Source organism: Heterocephalus glaber, unplaced genomic scaffold (genome assembly GCF_053883595.1).
Source record: "Heterocephalus glaber isolate CG9 unplaced genomic scaffold, H.glaber_assembly_v1.0 deba00000901, whole genome shotgun sequence".
NCBI lineage: Eukaryota > Metazoa > Chordata > Mammalia > Rodentia > Bathyergidae > Heterocephalus > Heterocephalus glaber.
In genome coordinates, this window is record NW_028258171.1 from 12167201 (window position 1) to 12173931 (window position 6731).

Genomic DNA, 6731 nt, shown 5'->3' on the forward strand with positions numbered 1-6731 from the left:
CAGGTTCACTCCTGGACCTCGAGTGTTCTCAGTTCCCTTGGAGCTGGGACGTCCCTTCTGGGCCGACAGATTCTGGTCGCTAGTGTCCGATGGTAGAGTGCGAGGACGGCGACACCCTGGCTAGCGCCGCAGCAAGTAATCTAGGAACCTCTTCTGAAAATATTGTCCCTTTCAGTGCTAGTTAAGTCGGTATAAATGAATCCCTCCCGTGTACCAGGGAGAGGAGCATCTTTTGTTGTTTTGTTTTGGTTTGATTTTTGAGACAAAGTCTCGCAATACTCAGGCTGGCCTTGAACTCACTATGTAGCCCAGGCTGACCTCAAACTCCAGGCGATCCTCCTGCCTCAGCCTCCCAGTGCTGGGATCACGGGTGTGTGACACCACATCTGACTGTAGAGGGTATCTTTCTGATGAAGGAAGGGGCAGAGGAAAAAACCAAAATGTAGTTTCTATGACTTCTTAAGGTAAATTTGATATTAACATAAATAAGCGAATTTGGTAGCTTCATAATTCACCTTGGTGTTACATAGCACAGCCTTAGAATTTTGAGGTCTCCAACACAGTCAGGACCTGGAATTTTTCATCTATTATGGTACACCCTACTTTTTGCTCCATAATTTAGTTGAGTGCCCAGGATAATACTTGGAAAATAAGATGGGATTCATCTAGAGACCAAAATGAAGGCTTTAATAGTAAAAATGCTTTCCCTGACATTACATTGACTTTGACATTACATTGTTTCAGAAATATTTTAATAAATATGCTAATTTGTTTCATTTATACAACTAGTTTCTCTTAGCTCATTGCAAAGAAAGTTTTGTGCTATTTGTTTCTTCGTAAGAAACTTGCACTTTTTTTGCCTTGTACTGAGTAACTATTTTGAAGATAACAATATGCAGTGTATGAAATTTTGTTTTATTTTTTCATAAAATTTTAAAAAAGAAAATAGACAAAAGTCTACTGTCATGTGGAACAGACAAGAAAAATACAAGTAAAACATACTGTGATGGTTGTAAGTACCAAGGTGAAAATGAGAGAGGGAACACAATTTTAGAAAGGGCAACAGAATGACCAGGGAAAGCTCATGAGGTGACTTCAGTTAAGTGACAAAGTGCAGAAACTGGCTACAGCTAGCTAGAGAAGACGTATTCCAGGCAGGAAGAACAATTGCAAAGTCCCAGTGAGTGGCCATGTTTCTGGCAGGTTGGCGGGACGGTGAGCAAGTCTGTAGCTGTGGCACCGGACAGAGCAGTAGGAATGAAGGTGTAGGGGTGACAATGGCGAAGGCACCTGGGACTTTGTAGGTCATTGTGAGGAATGTCACCTTGTGCAGAGGAGTGACATGACTTAATGTTTTCATAGGATTGCTTTGGCTGTGTTGAGAGAACAGTGAGAAGCTATTGCTGTGTGGCCCTGCATTAAAAGCAGTGGAGAAGACGTTAAGTGGTCATATTTTAGACGCACTTGAAAGAGCCAACAGGATTTGCTGACAGATTATACAGTTTGAGAGTGAGAGAATGAAGGGCCACCTCTTGAGTGTGTAAGTCAAACTAAATGGAGCTCCATAGATGCAGATGGTACTCCGAGAGACCATTAGAAAAGCAGCTGCTTGTTCCCGTGGTTCAGATAAAAGGCCAAGTACTGAAGTGATGGTAGAGTGGATGGAGAAGAGAAAACCACGAAACGTAAACGGAAAGGTGGTGAGGTTTTTTTACAGTAGGGTAGAAAGGCCAGTGGTGAAGAAGGGAAAGGGGACCAGAAAGGTGCCGGGTTTCTGCCCAGGGTTGGTCTCAGAGGACAGAGGGACACTAGGACCTGTCAATCCAGACAGCTCTTCAATCTAGGGCTTTGGCAGGGACTGGAATACAGGATCACTTTCACACTCCTGGAGTAAAGCCATGGCGTCTTAGAGCTGGGTGAGAACTCGGAGGTCACCTAATCTCATTTTATCAAGAAAACTAGAAAAATACATTGCTTTGCCTTACATCACCCCCCTAACTCGGCAAACTACCATCAGGACTGGTTTTCTAGTCCCATTTTGAGCCGTGTTCTGCTGTCACACGTTAAGAATCCTACATTCCTGTGACTCCAAACTGTTTCTAACTCAGCTGTTTTGAAAGCCATCCATGCTCCATACAAAGCACTTCCCTTCTCAACGTCATTTCAGTTCTCTGAAATACAGCACAGAGAAAGCCTCAATTAGCTGCTCTCTTTAAGCCCTGTAGTTTGCCTTTTTAATCAAGGAGGGTGCATTTCAGGATCAACACCGCGGGCAACATCCGCAGTAGCAATGCATACTAAACATGCACACTCCGAATCGAAATCCTAAAATCCAGAGGCTTTGAATTCACATCTGTTTTCTAAAAAATCCAAGACTTCTGGAAATTTTTATTAGGGCATACAGAATTTGCAGCTATAATTCTTCAGACATTGCCTCTGATAATACTAATACTGTATTATATAATAGAGATATTTTTCCCCTTGCAGTTATTAATTTTAAGTGGGAAAATTGATGATTAGGGAGTTATGTCATAATTAACAAATTTTTAAAATTAATTTAGCATGAATATTTCACTTAGAGGAGAAAATAAAGTGTGACCATGGGATGACCTCATAGCTCTCTGGGTCTTAGTTTTCTCGTGTGAAAAATGAAGAAATTGAACCATTTGATTTCTTTCTTTTTCGCTCTTCTTCCTCCTCCTCCTCCTCCTCTTCTTCCTCTTTCTTCTTTTTTGTTTGTTTTTTTGTACTGGGGATTGAATCCAGGGCTTTCACACTGAGCTGCATTCCCAGCCCTTATATTTTTATTTTGAGACATAATCTTACTAAATTGTTAGTTGCCCAGGATGGGCTCAAACTTGCAATTCTCCTGCCTCAGCCTCTGAGTGCTGAGATTACAGGGCTGGACCATTTGGTTTTTAAACTATCTTTTAGACCTAGAGTTTGGTGACATGCAAATAGAAGGGTATGTGCAAAAATAAAAAGTTACCCAAGTAGGATAATAGGCATATAGATGATTTTCTTTCTTTTAAGCATTTTGTTTTCATTTAAAAATTATTAAGGAAGCTATGTGTGATAGTGCATGCCTATAATCCCAGCACTTGGGAGGCTGAGGCAGGAGGATCACTGAGAGTTCAAGGCCAGCCTGGGCTACTTAGTGAGTTCAAGCCCAGCCAGATCTCCTTTTAAAACAAAACAAAACAAAACCTATGAAGGAAAGAGTCAGGTATTGTGACACTCCTGTAATCCTAGCACTGAGGGGGGTTGAGGTGGGAGGAGCACAAAATAAAGTGCTGCTTGGGCAATTTAATGAGACCCTGTCTCAGAATAAAAAATTAAAAGGGCAAGGGATATAGTTCAGTGGTAAATCACTCCTGAGTTCAATCCCCAGAATGAAAAAAAATTATTAAAGAAAGTATAAAATATCAACACTATATAAAATCATTAGTATAAAAACAAACTTCCATGCCAAATTGTTACTTTCAAAGTGGAAAGTTCTTCATGTTTTTGATTTCCTGTTATAAGAAGCATGTAAAATTTAAAAGGATGAATTAGCCAAGAAATAATTGCTCAAGAAACAACCTCTACGTATGGAGCCCCTACATAAATAAAAACATACTTAAATAAAGGAGAACTTCTATCTAACTCACTCTTTTTGGTCATATAACAAGATAAACTTAACCTAAGTAAAAAGTAATAATTAGGCCAAAATCTGTAGCTCATTAAATCTTAAAGGTTTTGCTCTTGAAATCTGGGAGTGCCCTTTAGGTAGAAACTTTAGTTTATTCCTGTGAAAGATAAGGATATAGAAAGTCTACACAGCTCTCAAAATATAATTGCTTTCTATTAGCAACTAATTTGGGTTCCTAAACTCTAATGTCTGATGAATCATCCCATAAATAACAGAGAAGCAGTATCACAACTCTGGTGAAGTACAGAGATTTAGGGTCCCTAAACTTTGCTCTTATTCTTATATACTTCCTCTGGGTTGTGCGTCCCCCAAAGGTCGGTGATGGAAGACAAGGCCCTAGAGTGGTGCTGCTGTGAGGAGGTGGAGCCCAATAGGAGACCAGTGGGGGCATGCCCTTGAAAGGAATTTTGGGATGCCCCTCCTCCTCACTCACTTTGTCTGGGCTTCCTGGTTGGAAATGCCAGTGCTGTCCTACCACACTCGCACCATCATCCCTCACCCTCACCTGAGCTGAGTTGAGGCAGGTGCCATGTCTTGGACTCTCCAAAAGTATGAGCTAAATAAACCTTTTCTCTTTGTACTTTAGTTGCCTTGGGTATTCCATAGTAGTAACCAAAGGTGACTAATATAACATTGTTACAAATTGCCTGGCCTTAGAGGTCCTCTGCAGCCCTGGCAGCTAGTCGGAGTGATTCTTACACTTGGCCATGTTGGCTTTTGACTTCAGATGTCTTTCCTTTATCTTGACCCTTTGGCCCTAGAAACTTATCTTCCTTCTAAAATTGGGCCTTTGGCCACTTTGAACTTGATCTTAAGTAATTAGCAATTTTTACTTGCCTTGTAGTAACATTCTTCTGTTGGTTTTTTTGGTACCGGGGATCGAACTCTGGACCCTGCGCTTGCGTGGCAGGCGCTGGAACCACTGAGCTAAATCCCCAGCCTCTTCTTTTGTTGTTTTTAAGAACTCAGTAAAACTGTATGTCCTAAGATCTACTTGATAACACCTGCATTAGGTCTGCACTGCCAGGACGCCAAGGAACCCTCAGAAACACAGCTGCTGCCCATCTGCCTGCATTAGCTGCATTGTTTCTCTTTTGCTGGGGCACTCGATGCTAATGCAGAGGTGCCCTGCAGAGGTGATTTTCAAGATACCAAATGGAGGGCCAGGGATTTAGCCCAGTGGTTCTACCACCTGCTTCGCAAGCTCAAGGTCCTGAGTTCAATCTCCAGTACCAAAACAAACAAATAAAAAGATACCAAATGGAAACGGAGATGAAAGTTAGGAAACTGTCTTCAACAGCTGTCCATTTCAGTCGCCTTTTAACACCATTATTTCTTACATCAGACTGGGACCTACCGGCTCTTCCCACAGCCTTTCTTCTCCCTGCCAAAAATGCCCTACTTCCATTTCATGTCTTGTGGGAATTTCCTCTGTCTCATCTCCTCCCTGTCTGGATGACTGCTTTACTGAAGGCTCTACTGATCCTTTTCTCTGGGAAATAAACTTTACCCTTAGGTAAGGTACAACAAACATGATTTATGGGGAAAGAGAAATGAAAATTAAATCTGCTTGAAATATTTTTTCAGGAAACAAATTTAAGTAGAATTCCTTTTAGAAATCCAGGCATGGTGCCCCACACCTATAATCCTAGCACTCTGGAAGGCTAAGGCAGGAGGATGACAAGTTTGAACCCAGCCTAAGGAATTTTGTGGCTTAGCAAGACCCTGTTTCAAAATCTAAAAAATAAAAAGGGCTAGGATAGAGCTCAGTGCAAAGGCCCTGCGTTCAACCCCCTAGTATCTCCCCCCTTAATGCTTTGCTAGAACCAGAAGGCAAAGGATTAAAGGAAAAAACTAAAATGATCTGTACACTGTGGAAAGTAAACCACATAAATGCACCTCCTTTTCTTCCTGTAACCACACTTAATTGATGGCGAAATAATATAGAGGGAATAAATTGATAATTAGAACACAAGGTGGGCCATCTGCAGGATATTACATTAGTAAATGTCTGGAAGATAAAGAGTAATAGGATTGAGGTGAGGAGGCTACAGCCTAAAATAATTGGGAAAGCACATACAGCCAAAGGCCTAGGCGAGACAGTACCTACATGTATCTGATGTAATCAGGGACAATAGGAAAGTAATGTGGAGCTGAAAATAGGCAGTAATTCAAAGTCAGACCTCCACCCTGTCCCTAGAATTTCAGGCAGCTGAGCACCTCTTGGCAAAGAAGGAGCTGTTTATGTTTTGTTCTGGAGAAATCAAATGAACCTATTCCAAAAGGCTCAGTGTTCTGACATTTATACAGTATGTCCTGCAACAAAAGAGCCAACCCCTCTCATAGGGAAGGGCCTCCAGATACTGAGCCCTGACCCCAGCCAGCACCTGCAAGAGGAGGGGGTGTTTATGTCTCATTCTTAAATACAAACATGCAACTAAGGGTTCTCAAAATTTTAGGAAAAAATTCAATGTGAATGATAGTGAGATAAACAGAAAAACAGACTCCAAAGAAAACAGATAATTTGGAGTATAGATGAGGACTTTAAGCAACAATGCTTATTACCATCAACAGATTTGAGAGAAGATACTGCATCCATAAAACAGCTACCAGATGCTAAGAAAAACATTCAGGGAACAAAGAGTTCTTGGAAATTAAAGTAGGGGTTGCCAAAAAGAAAACATTCAGAATAAAGTTAGGAAGATAAAGCTGAGTAAATCCCACAGAAAGTAACAAAAAAGATTGAGATGGGAACTATGAAGGAAAAGAGAAATAGGCTTTATACAAGAGACCCAATAAAGATGAGTTTCAGAGAAAGTGAATAGAGAAAATGGAGAGATCATCAAAAATCAGTAGATTTTTTTTTTTTTTTTTGCAACTGAAAGAGCAGTCCAAGTGCCCTTCAGAATCAATGGGGAAAAAAAATCTATGTTTTGTTATGTTTTTGTCAAATTTCAGAATATCAAATATAAAAAGAAGGGCCAGGGATTTAGTTCACTGGTGCCACCGCCTACCTCAAAAGTGCAAGGTCCCGAGTTTG